At 36.9% G+C, this 19,097-nt stretch overlaps 1 long non-coding RNA gene across 1 annotated transcript in view; it reads right to left on the reverse strand.

Annotated features, from left to right (window-relative positions):
* Positions 1-5,785: 5,785 nt before the first annotated feature.
* The window catches only part of LOC125264839, a 47,118-nt gene continuing 33,806 nt past the window's right edge, over positions 5,786-19,097 (reverse strand). The window contains exon 4 of the long non-coding RNA XR_007184135.1: positions 5,786-6,351. This is a non-coding gene — a long non-coding RNA (uncharacterized LOC125264839). The remainder of the gene's footprint in view (positions 6,352-19,097) is intronic.

The raw sequence follows: 19,097 nt of genomic DNA on the forward strand, positions 1-19,097 counted from the left end.
TATATGAAACAGATATAGAAATATATTCACCCTCATAAAATATAATCAGCTTGCAAGACTGTGATGGACTAGGAAAATATGAAAAAAAGTCATGTTTTATCTTCTAGGGATCAATATTAATAATCTCAAAAGCATTTACAAACATATACACTGCCGTTCAAAAGTTTGGGGTCAGTAAGACCTTTTTTTGTTTTGTTTTTAAAGAAGTCTCTTATGCTCACCGAGGAAGCATTTATTCAAGCAAAAGATACAATAAAAACAGCAATATGGTAAAGTATTATTACAATTTAAAGTAACTTTTCCATTTTTCTATATCTTAAAATGTAATATGTTATTCTGATGGCAAAGCTGATTTTTCAGCCACAATTAGTCCAGTCATCAGTGTCACATGATCCTTCAGAAATCATTTTAATATGCTGATTTAGTGCTCAGTTCTTATTATGAATGTCGAAAACAGTTGTCCTGCTTAATATTTTTGTTTAAAACGTGATACTTTTTTCACGATTCTTTGTTGAACAGAAAGTTCTTTTAGATTCTGAACATCATGATATCCAAGTGTCAAACATGTTTAGACATTCAGTTAATATTCTATAAAATTGGAGATTTTTTTGTTTTAGGTTTTCTCAATTTAATATTTCAACTATATCTCAAAGCTAGTCTGTGCCATCTAAGCATTCCTTTAAATACAGGATCTATTCCAAAATATAATAAATTCATGTCTAACATTCCAGCTACACATATTGGACATGAACAGGGTGAAAGCACTTGGTTCCTGTCCAGTTCATCAGAACTTGGCTTGGTGGTTTTATACAGTAACAGATTTGCAATATTCTGCTTTTCAGAATGTGCCAAGCAGATCTCAGCAAGCTTGACATTTTCCTTCATATTCAGCTGCCAGTTGTAGATTGCACCACCTTGCCAGTTCCTAGTGAATGGCCTTTATTGATTGAGCCCAAACACAATGCTTGGACAACACAGTAAAAGTATATCTGTTAAAAAAAAACAAAAAAAAAAAACATCTATGTTTCTGAATTACCAACCACATACAAACACAGAGAGTCTCAGAAAACACTGTCAGGGGCATACCACACAACTTTATGACCACACCAGCAGCAATAAACACAGTACAAATGTGAACTGTCAGCTAAGCATTTGCAAATGCTATGTCTTTACTTTAATTATGTCCCAGTCATGGTCATGCAAACTCTCACTGGAAGCCAGTGTAATTGAAGGCTTGGACGTGTGCACTGTTGTTTACTGAACATAAAATGCCTCCTGAAGACACGTCAGGCAAGTGTTAGTGTTTAAACACAGACATTGCTGTCAGCCACACTAAGAAACACTGAGTGGGATGATAATTGAAGAGACATAAAGTAAAGAAAGGACAAAGAGATGAGATGAGAGTGCAGAGTTTACGACCTGGATAAACAATTGCTGGCCTCAGAGTAAACACAGCCGATCTGCAAAATCACTAAGGATAGTTGCCACTATAGATAATTTCCACTGTGATAAGGACTTCGGGTTTGCTTAAGGACAACGCCCAAGACCATATACTCGGTCTGAGGTGGCTGTTAAAATGGCCGCCAGTCCAAAGGCGTCACCGAGGAGAACCAGAACAAACTAGCTCCACACACTTGAACTTCCATGAATTTACTAAATTAGTATTGACATTCACATCAAAATGCTTCACTACACCAAAGCTGTAGATCTACACTGTTTTCGCAACATTGGTTGTTGCTGTTGGTTTCTTTTGGCTTAAACTCAGTTTACTAGTTAGTTGATCAATAACCAGATATATATTTATATATTAAGGTATTGAAATATTAGTACAGTATTATTTTCTGTAAAGCTGCTTTGAAAATGTACATTGTGTATATAAATGAAACTGACTTGATATTTATATGCAAATCTATAGATTTTCATATTAATGTATATCTGGGGCTAGAGAGAGACAATTTCCACACACACACACACAAACACACTCAGTCAAAAATCCACTCACATTTGAAATCTGCAGTTGCACATTTGGAGTCATTAATTAACTCATTTGACAGACACAGATTTGTTGTCTTGTCTTACAATGCCTAACAGCAAAATCAATCATTTTCTCTGTCTTTGCCTTGAGGCACTAATGAGTAATTGACATTTCTCTAAAGTTGAGAAACACTCAATCCTCAAATGTTCCCATCCTCTGCCCCATCCCTCTCTTTTTCTCTCTCTCTCTCTCTCTCTCTCTCTGCAGTCCCATCTATCACCAGTTGTGATTATTACAAATGCATGTTGTGCTCTGTTTGGTTAAGAGTGCTGGTAATGTGATATTCTCAAGCTAAACTGAACTTATAATAAGCAATGTACTTCTGTACTGCAATGTACAGATAGCATGAAGAATTAAAGGATTAATTCACTTTAAAATGAAAATTACCCTCAAGCCATCCCTTGGGGTTTCTTCTTTCTGATGAACACAATCGGAGTTATATTAATAAATATCCTGATGTATCCGAGCTTTGTAATGGCAGTGAATGAAACCAACAAGTATGAAGTTGAAGAAAGGGCATTCCACACGGCTCCGAGAGGGTTAATAAAGGCCTTCTGAAGTGAAGCATTGCATTTTTGTATGAAAAAAATCCATATTTAACAAGTTATAAAGTAAAATATCTAGCTTCTGGCAGACTGCCTGCCGTATTCAACTTACAAAGAAAGTGTAAAACTCTCACAGTTCAAAACGCTTACTCGCTAATTCTTTAAGTGTAAGACAACACAAGTGTTAATAATATCGGTAACACTTTAGTATAGGGAACATGTATTCACTATTAACATCGACTTCTCCCTCAATAAACTCCTCATTCACTGCTTATTAATAGTTAGTAAGGTAGTTATTAAGTTTAGGTATTGGGTAGGATTAAGAATGTAGAATAAAGTCATGCAGAATGAGGCATTAATATGTGCTTATTAATTACTAATAAACAGCTAATATTCTAGTAATATGCATGCTAATAAGCAACTATTTAAAAAAGACCCTAAAAAGAAGTGTTACCATACCTAACCAAAGCAGTTTCAGGAGTTTTAAATACATTCAAACACAACTGGTCGCCTTGATGCAGGGCCTGTTGTAAAGCTGGGCCTCTGAGTACTTGAGTACTGGCCACTAATAGGTTTGTGTTGACGTATTAGTGGAATTCTTGCTACGACGTTGGTACGCTGAGATCAGGCATCGGACTGTTATCGATGTGCCAATCAGGGCCAGACTGTAGGGTCCAGTTTCAACATGAGCTTCTCATGTGCACTAAGCGCGGGGAGCTCGACCGGGAGGGGATTAGCCAGGAGGCCACGCTGAGCGATGCAGAACATTTGAGAACGCTGAAGCGGGAGAGGGGGTGTGAGACAAAAAGAGGACATGTGACCTTGGGGAATAGACAAGGGTGGAAAACTAGACAGGTCATTACATTAATCTGTGGCCACATGACATTGCAGGCATTTGTTTAAGGAATAATAATGAGAATGAAGGAATACGATCACAGATGTGCTGGCGAAAAGAACAGGCATACAGTTTTCTGATGTAAAGTTTGAACATGTTCACTAATATGACATATACCATATTAAAAACAAAGCATTGTGACCTCTTATCTGTCTTTGAAATAGTGCGGCTCAAGTTGGCTCCCTTACATCTGTTGCTGGCAACATTTAATTCTGTCACCATCGACAGTCTCGCACGTGCAAACATGCACATTTTGCTTACAGATGCATTGTAATCCCAGTAATTTATAATAAAATGCATAAAATAACAATTACGTCAGCACACACACACACACACATTTCTACCATTTCAACCCTCCACCCAGTCAGAACAGGCTGTCACTTCAATCAGCCAGGGGTCAATGGTCAGCTGGGTCAAATACCTGACCCCCTCTGTCAGAATGATGGGCTATGGTCAGTGTCTCATGCTTCATCCTGATCCTGATCCTCACGCACTCTTCACAATACATTTAATTTTATTTTATTTTTAACTTTTATTTGATATTTTTAATGATCAGAGAAGATATTATTTCAGATTATTCTCTAAATAAAATAAATAAAAAATAAAATAAACACCAAAACAATAAACACATACAAAGGAACGTGCACAGATAGAGGCCACAAGATGTGGGAAATGAGCAACGTGCCCAGTTTGTTTACTCACGTTAACAAGATAATCTGTGAGTTGGTAGCAATTTTTACAGCTCTATTTTCACAGCCTCTGGAGCAGTAAAGCGCTCAGGTAAAAGAGAGGGTGATTTGTTTTTAATGAAGAACAGAGATGGGGGACAGTATCCTGGGGATCCCTAATGAAAGGTTACACCGCACTTTGAAGAGTTTTACGGCTTGCACAGCTTTGAGTAAATCCAAACTAAATACTTATTATTTGAAAAGGTATTAAAAGGGCAGACTCTGTAATGTGAAGGGGTCTGGTGGTGATTAGCGAACAGGACGGGAATCACGGTTAGGAATTTCATTTGAAACCCCTGGCTCTCTTGGAATTCCCTCACCTGTTGGGCTCAATCCTGTAACAATGCTTAAACTTCATGAGACAAAATAATCCCATATCTGAGTTGATGCAATCTTATAAACCATCATCTTATTGTTGCTGTAAAACAGAAGGCATATGGGAATATGCAGCATGTATTCCTAAATATGCTCTGTTATAGTCTTTTAAAAAGTTCAAATAGTTGAATGGAAGATTTGGGCTTCAAACAACATTCCTACCTGTCAGCTATGGGTTTGGAATATAGAAGGATCATCTCTGACTAAGAGCTGTTGACCTCTGCAGATGGAAGCCTGAAATGCCATTGTCTTTCAGGTCAGGAAGATCTTAACATGGACAGGAAGGAGATTGACATATCCTGTCTGACTGCTGATACAACTTCTTTGATTAATGAGACAGCTGATGACATTTATCATGCCACAGACTAATAATCCAGGTTGGAAAATGAGTCAGATGCAATATGATTTGTTACAAGTATCTCCTAATTTACAAACAAATATCTGTTTTGTAATTTTTTATTTATGTGCTTCAGATAAACTAGGAATATCAGAAGCTGAACAGAAAACAGTCTGAAGACAGCTCAGAGGTCAGACGTTATGCGTTCTTTCAGAGAGAGAGAAAGGCAGATGGGATATTGTTAGGTCATTTGTAGGTTTGTGTATGAGTGAAAGGCTTTCGTCCAACCATAAAACCATCAGCACACCTGTCACCTGATCAAAGACCAGCAACTCAGTGTGTTTATGCTGGGGAAATGCATGAGTTTGTTAGAAGTGAACAAAAGGAGACAGAAGGGGAAAAGACAGATAATGTAAGCATAATAATTTCTCTTCTTGTCTCACTATATTCAATATAATAATAGTGCTTTTTATCTTATTTAAGCTCAATAATATACACACTCTTCCTAATCATTATGCAAATGACATATCAGTGGTATTTCAGTACAATAAACATTCATATTTTAGTTTTTAAAAGAAAGTGTCTGTTTGTTTTATTTCTCCACATCTTTTTAGATAACTGGTATCAATCTCAGACAGGTTTGTTAAATGACTGACTGTACTGACGCTGTTGTATGAGATCTGAACTAAGCTGACGATTTTTTTTTTTTTGTAGAACTGCTTCATAGATGAAATGAACTAATTTTATTAATTGATCTTTACAATGTAACTGAATTAAATGCAATGCAAAATGCATAATTTTCCTGTTATCACTGTAAAGCTGATTTGAAACAATACAATCTGCATTGTATAAAACGCTATATAAATAAAGGTGAGGACTTAAAATGATGATTAATAAAATATGAATATAACAATTTAAAAATATTATATACATTTACAGATTGTTATTTCTGCATTCAAAATTTAAAATTTCTGGATAATCCTTTTCTCTCTCAGGGATGACAGATTGTTGTTGTTGTTGTTTTTAATCCTTGTATTTGTTTTCTTATTGTGTTTTTTTTCCTCCCTGTGCCCTCTCCTTTCCTCCTTATTCTGAGAGTTGAGTGTTCTCATTGCTGCTCTCTGATTTAGAATGGAGCTTCAGAAAGCCTGTCAAGTTCAAATCAAAATGCAGAGTGAATACTGAACTGCTGAACACATGCTATGTTGTGTGTGTGTGTTTGTGCATACGGCCCGTGTGACGAGGAGGCATCGCTCTTTTCCCGCTCTCTCTTTGTCAGCTCAAGGGGGTTTCCGTCTGTTGTCACAGAGATGCGTGGGTGATGTCAGCATGTTCTGTACTGCCGTTTGGTTCAAATGCTGCCCATAATGATCGTATTTTGTTCTCTTCATGTGCAGATTTCTCCAAGCTCTACTGCATAAAATAACTCGTTTCACCTGTTAGAAGACAGAAGAGACCTAAAAACTCTGAACACAGCTAAATCAAAACCCACTTCAACATACACATACACAATAATGTGATTTTTTTTCTCTCTCTCCCTGAGGTCTACTTATGATGCTACTGAAAATGTTTGCTGCTGCAAGATTTCTATGTAAACTACCTTTTGTATCTTTACATAGAATTCTTAAAAGTACAGCAGTATCTTGAAGGGAAAATTAAAATTTACTTGCCTTCTGTGGAACATAAAATAAGATATTCTGAGAAATGCCTTAGTGTTTATTATATTATAGTATATTATATTATATTATATTACATATACAATATTCTTCAAAATATCTTCTCTTGAAGAAAGAAACTTATGAAGGCTGGAAATGACATAAGGGTGTGTAAATTATTATTATAATTTTTTTTCATAATTTTTGGATGAACTATCCCTTTAAAGGTCTCAGCAGTATAAACAGCATCTTCTTTTCTGTTTAATCCTGCTGGTTGTGGCTAGTTATGGAGCAACTATGTCTAAGTCTCATATAGATTACACATGCATACAATACATAGACATACACTCACATGTTGGCGGAGAAAATTTTGTAGTGTACAAATACACACAATCCAGCATAAAGGCCACATCAAACAACATAACAAGCACTTTAAACAAAATAAAGAGCCATATACAGTGTTAAAGGCTCTCTATTTCATAGTATTAAACTGCAGCTACTATAAGATCACATCTAATATCAAACATTTACAAAACAATATTTACCGCAGTCTTATTGATTGGCAGTAATCGCATGAGGAACATTTTCCACAGAGAATCAGAAATCAATATCACTGTCAATCTTCATCTCATCCCCCTCGCTCCCCTGACACACACGAACACATTGACTATTACACAATGTCCCCTTGCCATTTTAACTCAAATAACCCAAACAATGAGGCTATGACCTGTATTTGACAGTTTTCATATACTCAAACCGCAAACAATTAGTCGCTTATTCAACACTCATTTTTGCTAACAATGCTCTTTCTGCTTTTCATTCCTTCATTCATTCACACGATTACATCTGTATAATCTTTCTGAAGATGCCAGACAGTGTGCTGCTATTTTGTTCATGAGTTAGCAGATTAGCTGTGGCTAAGACTAAGAGGTCAGTATCGAAGTATGTCTCACACCACTTGTTTAAACCAATCAAACAGAGGCCTACGGGGCAATTATGACATTTAGTCCTGCAGATTATAATTTCAAATAAGTGTTTAGACTACAGCATTCTCCAACGATCAAGTGAGAGCTGGAGAGAATCAATATAAATAGACTGGAGATAATCCATAGGAGAGAGAGAGACACACTCGAGTGGCTGTGGGTGTGTGTATGGAGTGGATCAATAGCTTGTGTTAAGTAGTGGAGAGGAGGTCTCATTGATGAACTAATGCTTGTCCAGACTATGTCTTCCTCTCTCCCTCTATAGATCTCTCGCTTCACTGGGTCAAGCCGAAGGGCCAGGTGGTGCAGTAGACAAACACACACACACACACACGCATATGGCCTCAGACTCTACCTCTCTCCAATCTGCCTTCCCATCATGCTCTCTGAGCCCCAGTATGATATTCTTGGAGGTTAAATACGGCCACGCCCCCCCCTTTAACCTCCTCAGCACCTGATTGGACACACACATGCTCATCAAGTCAAGTCACCTTTTATTTATAATACAGATTGTTTCAAAGCAGCTACACAGCAATTAACAGGGAAATAACACAAAATATGATGCAAACTTCATCAAATAAAAGACAAATTCTGCTGTAAAGCAGCTCTACAAAGACAATAGGGTCATTCCGTGTCAAATCAACCAAATTTCAGAAACTTCCCCGGCTCAAATGTTTGATTTTGTTAATATATATATATATATTTTTTTTTTTTTCTGTAGAAAGACAAAGATAAATAGATATGAAAGCCAACATATTAAATGTCACAGATGTATATTTACTGAATAATCCAATATTTTGTAGAGGGGGATCAAAATGACAATTTTCACCTGAGATTTGGAGCCAATTTAAAGGGATGTAAATTGAAAAAAAAATGACTTTAGAAAAATGGCAGCATCATTATTTTATTTTTACACAGATATTGGTTGGTCTATTAGTAAAATCTGTTGCCTTTAGCAATCTTTGTTTCATTATATGCCAACGGTGACAGTTTAAAAATGACAAAAAGTACTTTTTGTGTTTTTTTTGCCTCAAGTTTGCATGCCTGTAACTCAAGAAGTATTAAAGATATTTTAATATGCTTTTAGATTCTGGTTCTTAGCAAACTTTCCTTTTAATATCTGTGCTTTTTGACATTTTTGAACTGTCACCGTTGGCATATCATGAAACAAAGTTAGCTTACAGTCAACAGGCTTTACTAATAGACCTACCAATCTCTGTTTATAATAAAATAAAAAATGCTGCCATCTTTCTAAAGCCAATTTTACCCCCTCCAAATCTCAGGTGAAATTGTAATTTTGACCCCTCTTTAGAAAATAGTGGATTACTCATTAAATATACATCTGTGACACTTAATATGTTTGTTTCCTACAAAAAAAAAAAAAAAAATTGTTAACAAAATTTAAAATTTGAGCCAGGGACCTCTGGTTGAGTTGACACGGAATGATCCAATGACTATTGAGCTCAAGTCAGTTCACTGTTGATTCAGTTCGGTTCAATGTGTAAAGTTAATAAGCAGTTCTACAGAAGACAATACTGGCGTTATTCAGCTTGAGTCAGTTCAGTTTTGATTCAGTTCAATAACAGTGTTGATGTTGCAAAATTAATTTAATAAACAAATTCAATTCAGCTATAAAGTAGCTCTGAAGAAAACAGTTGTCTCATCATCACCTCAATTCAGTTCAAGTCTTGTTCTCATCCGATAGTGTTAGAGTAGTCAAATCAATAATATTACTGAATATTAAGTGTCTATTAAACCCCAACTAAGCAAGTGAAAGGTGAAAGTGGCAAGGAACCCAAACTCCATCAGGTGACAGAAATGGAGAAAAATAATCTTAGCAGAAACCAGGGGCCAGTTCTCCTCTGGCCAAATAAGTGAACATGATTTTTGAATCCAGGCTGCATCACAAGTCAGATTTATGGATCACTACCAGAGCAGTAGAGCTCTCGCTCTAGAAAAGTGTTCTGTTTTTACACGTCATGGCTAAAATATTACTAAACACACCTCTCTCTTTTCATTACAAAAGGTGTTTTTTGGTGAAACTGTGTTTTAGGCTTCACGCAGGAAGTCCCTGCTTCACCTGTTCACTTTTTACTCTCTTTTTCTGAAAACAACAACTCCTGGATCCATCGCTCTCCTGTATCTCCTCAAAAAACGGCGTGATGCCTTCAGCCAACTCGGCTGCCAGGGAAACAAACCCTGTTGTGCCTAAACAAACTAAAAGCATTGTGAAGCATCTTCATAGTCAGCTGCAGACACAAACATAACACATCATCCTGGAAACATTCCCCTCAGAGGTGTATTCCCCAGGAGCTCACTCCGCCAAGGATGGCAAAGACGGCTAAGCAGGAAAGACAGAATATTAAGAGAGTATGTAATGTAAAGGTACAGAAACAGACGTGGCACATATAGATGTGTGTGTTTGTGTGTGTGTGTGTGTGTGTGTGTGTGTGTGTGTCTTCATCATCTTTCCAAGTCGTCACCTTCCTTCCTCAGTTCAGCGCCTTGTTACTCCTGCCACTTGACGCCTCCTCGTGCTGCACTGTCTATGAATAATATACGAGTGTGCCACACTACAGAAGATAAAAGAGCACGCTATGTACCCTGGGTCAGAGAGAAAGAGGAAGAGCCAGAGAAAGGCAGAGGTAAAAGAGAGAACGCTGAAGGAGAAAAGGAGGAGTGTTGGGTGTCTTTGCCGGGATCTCAGCCCATGTCCCGTCTCCCCACTCTTTCATACCAGCATCCGTCTTCAGCAAAGGTGACAAGACACATCACTGTCAGAAGCAGCCAGCAGCCACAGTTATACACCTGAACGTATGAACGTACACACACACACACACCTGCACACATCCGCTCTCTCTTGAGATATAATAAGTAAGAGGGTTTTGGCCCTGTGTGTGCACTCTACAGGGACGAAGGCTGCTGTGCCCCCAGACTCCTTCTGAGGTTGGCGGTGTGAAAACAAACAACACTTTTGATCATGGGGTTCCACGTCTCACCTGGAAATGTTAATAGGAAAGACATCCCTTATTGACACAGTGTGAGAGTTCAGACATTCAAGGGTTTTCAGTCGCTCTCTGCTGTGTCTTTTCTCTGTTTTACACACATGCAGGCAGACACGCGTTTACACTCATACTGTCAGAGGCATCATGCACCATTTTTTTTTTTCTTTTTCTCGAGTACTGGCTCACTTCTCTGCTTATTAAGATAAGACATAATAAAAAAAAAATTAATTAATTAACTAAAAAAGGTTAGGTCATATTTTGAATGTAAGATGTTTTAGTCTTGTGGTACAGTATTCATATACTGTAACATGCAAGGGGACCTGGGTTCAGATCCTATAGAAGCATGTTAGATAATGTCACAATTACAATTTATGAAGTTGCAATTGTGATATGCAATTATGAAAGGTCACAAGAGCAATATATAAAGTCACAATAATAAGATATAAAGTCACATTGTGACATAAAATCAGAATTTCAGGAAATAAAGTCACAATTTTGTCTTTTTTTTCTCTGAGTTAGATACCGGATTCCATAAAATCCTGACCGAACATGACCATATAATAATAAATAAACTAATTGCAACTGAACTTTACATCCAAAGATTATAACTCCTTTTGTGTTTAAATTTGCACACAAATGTATGCACAAGGGTGGGTGGCAGAATTTAAGATAACGTTCTATGGAAGGTGAGACACAATTGAACTAACTTTAGACATAAATATATGATTTCTGTCAGAATTTTTTTTATTTATTTTTCTTAATCTAGAACTTAATTATCAGAGATATTGATTGTCTTTTTTTTACTGAAAGTTGCATTTAAAATCAACTCGCCTCAAAAACACCGAAACCAGAACCCTCACTTTGAACGGGCAGGACACTTCTGCATACAGTCCACACATTCTAAATGAAGTTCAAAGTCAAGACACTGATTCTGATCATATAATCCCTGATTCCACTCCGAGAAAAGCCTAATAAAAACCTTGTATTCACACGCTACAAGTCGTTCTCTATTCAAACCTGCAGGCTTTACGTCACACCAGCAGCTGTTTAGTCATCTGAAGTTTCACTTAATTTTTTATAGTCGGCCATCACACGTTTGGCATGCAACACTCTGGCGTGTAGTGTTGGGTTCCCATTGTGAATTTTGAGTATTGTCTCACAGAGAGAAAAAAGAAAAACACCATTCAATGCACAAATCCCCTTTGGAGCCAGAGACAGAGACAATGCCACTCCAACGGCTAGCGTCTGCAATGCGATGCAATACTTACACACAATACAGTGTGTGTGTGTGCGCGTGTTTGGGCTAGTACAGTGCTATGTTTTCATAGCTCAAACCGGCTACCTCTCGCTCACCTCTGGAAGACAAGGTTAAGACGGATGGGCCTAATTAAAAAAAGCCCCTGTCTTCAGCTGAAAGGCAGCAGGTTTCTTTTACCGGCTCTATTGTGGCTGTAATTATGGGGTGAAGTGATTAGTTCCCCCTGAAGGCAGAGAGGTGACAGACAGGCGAGCCTGCGTAACCCAAGTAACCTTTCAATATCACAGCCCTGGCCCATTGTGACGCCAGCGGAGAACTAATTTCACCAAACGCGCTGACGCCAGATCCGCATCTCCGTTATGCTTTTTACGCCGTGTTATGTCCCCTCTTAATCTCTTATTTTATTTCTCTCTCTGATCCAGCTCTATCATATAACAGAACATTAAAAATACCCGCTACAAGTATGCATGCTTCAAAGCTAAAGGTTAATAAGGAGGTCCCTTGTTTTTCTGGACGCTCCTGAGACATTGCTTTTGGCACAAAGGGGAAGGAGGATGTCCAAAACACAGTCCGCCTAGCCAAATGGATCCACGGGCCAGACAGAAGAGTCTGAGCAGATGACACACTACTCAAGCCGTTTAGCACACCAGGCAATGCCAGTCTTTGTGTGAAGACGTATGTATAAAAATACTGTACATGCTAATGCACGTAGCTATAGTACATATATGAATCAGTGATGGTTTGCGTCTGTCTGTGTGTGTGTATGTATCTGGACGGTATGCCAATCGGGCCGATTATCATGCCAGCCGGTGCCATCGTTGGGCAGGGCCCTGGCGAGACGCTGCGAGTGAGATACGTGCCACACGCTTTGAAGAATAGCACTAATCTGTGTTTATTAAGTGTGGGGTAACTCGAGTCCAGGAGATTAAATAGAGATTTGAGGCCGGAGCTGAAGCACCACGTCACATGCGCTTTCTCCCCGTCTGACCACACAGGAGCATATGGAGAGAGAGGAGGTGTGAAAGACTCATGCTGCTGTGAGGAGAGCAGCTGCCAATCACAGGCCTGTTTGGAGGCCTGAGCCACTAACAAGGGTTTTCTGTTCCTGGAGATTCTCAATGACCATGGCACAAGAACAAAGATCAAAACATGCACATGGATATGCTTGCAAACACAAACACACATGCACGCTTTAAACAAATAACGTGGACTGTTGGAAGTGTATCTGTCTCTTCAAAAAAGCTTGTATTCGTATTTGCATTGCGTGGCATAACGAGTTTGTGTGTGTGCCTGTTTATGTATTTAATAAGCTGTAATTTACATAGTATACAGGCTGCAAAATCATTCTAATTATTTATGGACAACAGCTCTGATTGGATGATTAGAATGAGAACATGCATCTGCTCCCTGACACACATTATTAATGGCGGCTTTGCTGTGCTGCTCACTGTAGAAACTGCAGTGACAGAGTCCATAAAAAAAACATTTTGTGGTGACTCAAACTGTTTGAGATTCATAGCCCAATATATATATATATATATATATATATATATATATATATATATATATATATATATATATATATATATATATATATATATATATACACACACACATGTTTAAGTAAATGATTAATAAACTATTAAAATGTACATTTAAACATATTATTTAGACATATAGTAATAGTTACTCAGTGTGTTAATAAATGTTTTATTAACACGTATTCCTACTGTATTTCATGATTAATTCAGGTAGTTATAAAACATTTAGTAGTTGTCAATTAACTACTTTTGTAAGCTCATCTAAAGTGAGGACTATTTATGCCTAATAAAGCTTTTACAAAGGAGATTTAAAGGCTTTATCTTCTAAACAGAAAAAGGAAACAAACAAAACACAGAGTGAGATACAGAACATAGAAATATTTATTTCAAAATGCAAAAAAATGAAACTGTACACTTGATATAACATGAAAAATAAACCTCTGTAATATAAGAATAAAAAGGAACTAAACAAGCAACAAAATGAACAAAAACAAAACAAAGTTAATATAAATAAAAAATAAGCAACAAATGAATAAAAAAGAACAAAATAAGCAAGACAGTAAATATAAAAAAATATATATAAGCAACAAAATGAATATATGCCAAGAAAATAAGCAACAAAACTAACAAAAAGCAACAAAATATTTTGGTGTAGAAAGAAGGTTTTCTTGTTTCAGTTTCATGGCTCTTAGTATGACAAAATCCAAATAAATTCTACATTTCAAACTGAAGACTCACAATTAGCTGAGATAGAAAAACAAATATACTCAACAAATGATCAAACAAAATATGAAATTTACATTTAATATAAATTCTTGCCATCTCAGTTCTCTTACGCTTGTTAGGGGCCGTTCACACAGAACGCGTCTTTGTGTCTAAAAACGCGAGACGCAGCGCTCAGGAGTGGTTTTAAAAAAAGCGCAGCATAGAACGCGAGAGTCTCGAGACGCGCCTTTGAGACGTGATGCAATAACGACAATAACGGAAATAATAGAAATAAGCAAACTGCAGAATTTACAGATACAAGTTTTGACATGGAAAAAAAGAAAATAAGATAATAATGAGCGCCTCCTCCGCCATGTTGCCATTAAATAAAACAGTTGTCATGCCAACTCACAACGCTTGCCCCGCCTCCAAGTTCTTCTGATTGGTCCACTGTTTTGGAACTGACATTGATGAGCTGCGCTGCGTGTAAAAGTTGAAATTCTTTTAACCTGACACGGCGTCTTAAAAACGCGGCGCTCATGTGTGAGGCGCTGCAAAAGACACGAGACGCGAGCGTAACGGTCATGCATGTATTTTGGCACGCCCATAATCTAGTGTTGGCACTGGTAAACTTTTATTCAGCAATGTTTACACCTTACAGAAATGTATTTTTATATCAGATAGCAAAGGCTTAGTTTCATTTTATATTTTCTGGAGGTGTACAATGACTACTAAACTACGTGAATTAATCATGAATTACAGAAGGAATATTTGTTAATAAAGCATTTACTAACACGCTGAGTAACTATTACTATATGCCTAAATAATAAGATAGTTTAAATAGTTTATTAATCATTTACTTACACTTTCTAAATGATCTTATGAACCACTGACAACTCCTAAATAACTGGTTCGTAAATAATGTAATACTTAATTTAGAAATGAAAAAATGATTATTGATAAAGTATGAAAATACAATTATTAAAAATATTATATATATCCTTATAAATCAAGAACAAATCTGTATTTATAATCTGCTTACTAATGTCTATTAATGTAGGGACAATGCTTTACAAATGATACTATTTACTAATGCTTAACTAGTGATTTATAAAGTGTTACCAACAAAAATGATCATGTTCCTGACCTGTATGTAAATTCTATAAAAAAGGACTTTTCCATCTATCAGATTAAGCCTACTGTAAATTAGCATCTTCAAAAATATTGGAAATCCATAGTTGGCATGAAACAGGGAGACAAAATACAACAATAATGTAATAATCTTTATTTGGGGATTAATTATTTGCAATTCATTTGATTAATGAATGGTCATATAGTTAATTTGACCATTCACTAATCAAATGAATTACAAATAAGCTTGACTTTATGGCAGTTCTTTTACGACTCTTTCATTGTTGTCCAATGCATTCTTGATTGTTTGATCTTGGTTAATAACCTGCTGATAAGATAAGCATGATGGAACTCTATGAAGTAAGCCGGCCTGAATGAGGCCAACACTACTGACAATATACACCTTCAAAAGCACCAAGTCCATGTCAACATGTCTTAAACACACAAAATAAAAGCAACAGGATGAGTAGTGTAGTCTGGGCCCCTGTGTGGGTGATACCTGAGGTGGTAGGGGTGGTGTGGAGTGTGTAATTATGAGTATGTTATGCATTAGTGCGCTTCCTTTGAAGTGCTTGTGCTGTTCAGGTACACACTTTAATTAGCACTGGCCTATTTTCTTCCTCGGAAAGGAGCATTCCCTGATAGGGTTGGCACACAGTAAGAGAAAGAAAGAAAGAAAGAAAGAAAGAAAGAAAGAAAGAAAGAAAGAAAGAAAGAAAGAAAGAAAGAAAGAAAGAAAGAAAGAAAGAAAGAAAGAAAGAAAGAAAGAAAGAAAGAAAGAAAGAAAGAAAGAAAGAAAGAAAGAAAGAAAGAAAGAAAGAAAGAAAGAAAGAAAGAAAGAAAGAAAGAAAGAAAGAAAGAAAGAAAGAAAGATGGACATTCATCTTTCACCTTGCATTATGGGTATGCGCTCACAAACACACCAAGCGAGGACAGACAACCCGTCCACTGCAAATGCAAGCAGTTCTTATCTGTTCTCTATCTGCCACACACCCCCTTTTTCCCAAAACACACACATCATCTTCATTAGTACCATCATCATCATCATCATCATCGTCAGCATCATTGTTAGCCTTCCACCTACCCTGAGTATCTCAGAGCACACAAACACACACCCACAGCCCTCCACCGAGGTACCTGTGCTATCAGCACCCTGTGAGCGAGACAATGGAGTAATACTGTGGTGTGCTGACTCTATCAGATAGAGGTGAGTGGGAGAGAATGGAGAGTTAGACAGAGGCCCTTTATCAGTGAAGGATCACATTTCAATATTCAGCAGCGCACCCAGATAAAACCAGTGCTGATGAGAGCACACTGATGGCCTGATACCGGCCCAGGGAAAAATGAAAGAGAAGGATGGATGGTCTGCAGAGAAAAAGAGGAGATGGACAGTAGTTTTCAGCACCGCGGCTAAAAGCCCTCACAGCAGGCGGTGATTAATGTGAAGGAGTGTCCGAAGGTCACAGACTGGTCTGCGCTGCTGACCGCTCTTAAGAGAGGTCAGCCACCAAACCATCCGTCACACATGTTATGGCTTTAATGAGCCAGACAAAACTTATACATCAACATACATGCAATACACACATACATACATGCATATATGACATATATTACAAAAATTTCAAAGACAATCGAGAAAATCAAGATGTGTGTCTATATACAGTAGTGGCCAAAAGTGATGTCCAGAGGAGATATTTGCTTTTAATGAGCCTACAAATTTGATCAAACCACCATAATATTATGAAAATATTTCATATTTTTAAAAAATATTTTAAATATGGAAGGAAGAAAAAAAAAAAACCCACAGAACTCGGTTAAGGTATTTATCTGACAAAATGATTTTGCCCCCAAAAAAATGCTAACTACGGCTGCAGGTTTCATTTTACTATGCATAAAAACAAAAAGCTAACAGGAAAAAGAATACATTGACTACAACATAATCAGTTATTAATATTTCATTGGTTCTCTCTTGTTTTTGCATGCATTCATAATTTGGCCTGGCCAAAATTATGTCTGCACAATTTGGCATGTTTCATTGCGTTAAAACAATTGACTCCAAGCACAACTGCGCAATATGCTAGCAAAATGTTTAACAAATTTTACATTTGGGTAACACTTTACAATAAGGTTCATTAGTTAACATTAGTTTACTACTTTAGTTAACATGAACTAAAAATGAACAATACTTTTACAGCATTTATTAATCAGTATTTTTATTAACTAACATTAACAAAGGGTAATAAATAATGTAACAAATGCTCATTGTTAGTTCATGTTAGTTAATACATACAAAATGACATGTTAGTGTTACCAATATTTGAAGGGTGAAGATGTCAATTTTCCTAGGCCAGACATCATTTTTGATATATATAATTTTACTTATCTACATAAAAGAAAAACTGTAAATATATATAAGAGAGTTGCGCATTATGTAGTCAGACATGGTGATATACTAAGACAAACACTAACAGTCTGGATACTGACAATTACAAATGAACCAACATAAATTGAACTCATATTTGCTTAAATACTGTCACCAGTCCATTCAAACATTTATAAAACTGCTGTGAATGTGTTTCTACACATACAGAGACAAAGAGTGAGAGAGACATACAGGCCACATGCAAACACCAATCGACAAGACACATAAACCATCCAGTGTGGAGACAAGATGAGCATGAGGACCGAGTGGGTGGCAGAATGACCAGTCAGAAGAGTTCACCTGACCCCAATCAGTCAAACACACTCAAACCCATCCACCAATTCGTATACAACCCCCTGACTTCATAGACACACGCACACAATGGCCCAACACAGGAACACACACACCACACTCCTGTTGGACTGTCCACACAATCAGACTCAGGCTGATTAATCATTGGGCTCAGCCCTCATTGTGTCTGTTATCACTGATCTGAGTATACTGTCTGTTTGTCTCTGGCCTCTGGAATATCCATTAGCTGTCATTAAGCACACTGCTCATTCAGCCCTCACTGACAGACCGAGGAAGGACGCTGTGTGATTTGTGGATGTAGACATCGCCTTGAGGAAATGCAGTGAATATTCTTCAATGGGAATGTTTTTATTTAACCTCCTCATGCCAAATGTCCAGCACAGTTGAAAATTTCACTCATATTGATTGGTTATTTATACTTTGAAATTAAATAAAAATTGCAAAGACAGTACATGAAAGTATGTGACATTGCACACCACCATCATTTTCTTTTTTCTTTTTTCTTTTCCAAAATGATATTATGCTTGTTATCTGAAATATAATTTACATTTGTCATTTCCTACAACAATCTTTAATGAAACATTGTTAGCAGTCAGAGAAATCATAGTAAAAATAAGTCCAAACATCCAGTATATTACAATAACTATTGTAATTACTTTGTTCTGCAATATAAGTTATGTAAAAAGTTTCTATAAATTTCAATTGTTATATTTATATTGTTATAAATCTCAGGGCTGAGGAGATTAATGTAATTTCTGTTAATAATTATTTGACCAATTATATCATATTTTAGTTACTAGAAATATAGTAGATTATTAAAGGGATAGTTCACCCAAAAAAGATGTAAAAGTAAAATAATGAGCTTCCAGCGTGACAGCCATACGCATTCGACGTATATCCAAAAAGCGTTAACTTCCGCGACATTCAACGTGTAGTACGTCATGTCACTGTGTAGAACGTCTGTCGCGCTGGAATCGTGCTCGTTATTTTACTTTATAAGTTTTAATTAAATAAGGATATTTGTCTTACACAAACGAATCGATTCGCTTCAGAAAGCCTTTATTAACCCCTGGAGTTGTATGGATTCATTTTTTTATGGATGGATGCATTTTTTTGTCTTCAGAATTTGGGCCCCCATTCACAACCATTATAAAGCTTGGAGGACTTTTT

Source organism: Megalobrama amblycephala, linkage group LG3 (assembly GCF_018812025.1).
Source record: "Megalobrama amblycephala isolate DHTTF-2021 linkage group LG3, ASM1881202v1, whole genome shotgun sequence".
NCBI classification, from domain to species: Eukaryota; Metazoa; Chordata; class Actinopteri; order Cypriniformes; family Xenocyprididae; genus Megalobrama; species Megalobrama amblycephala.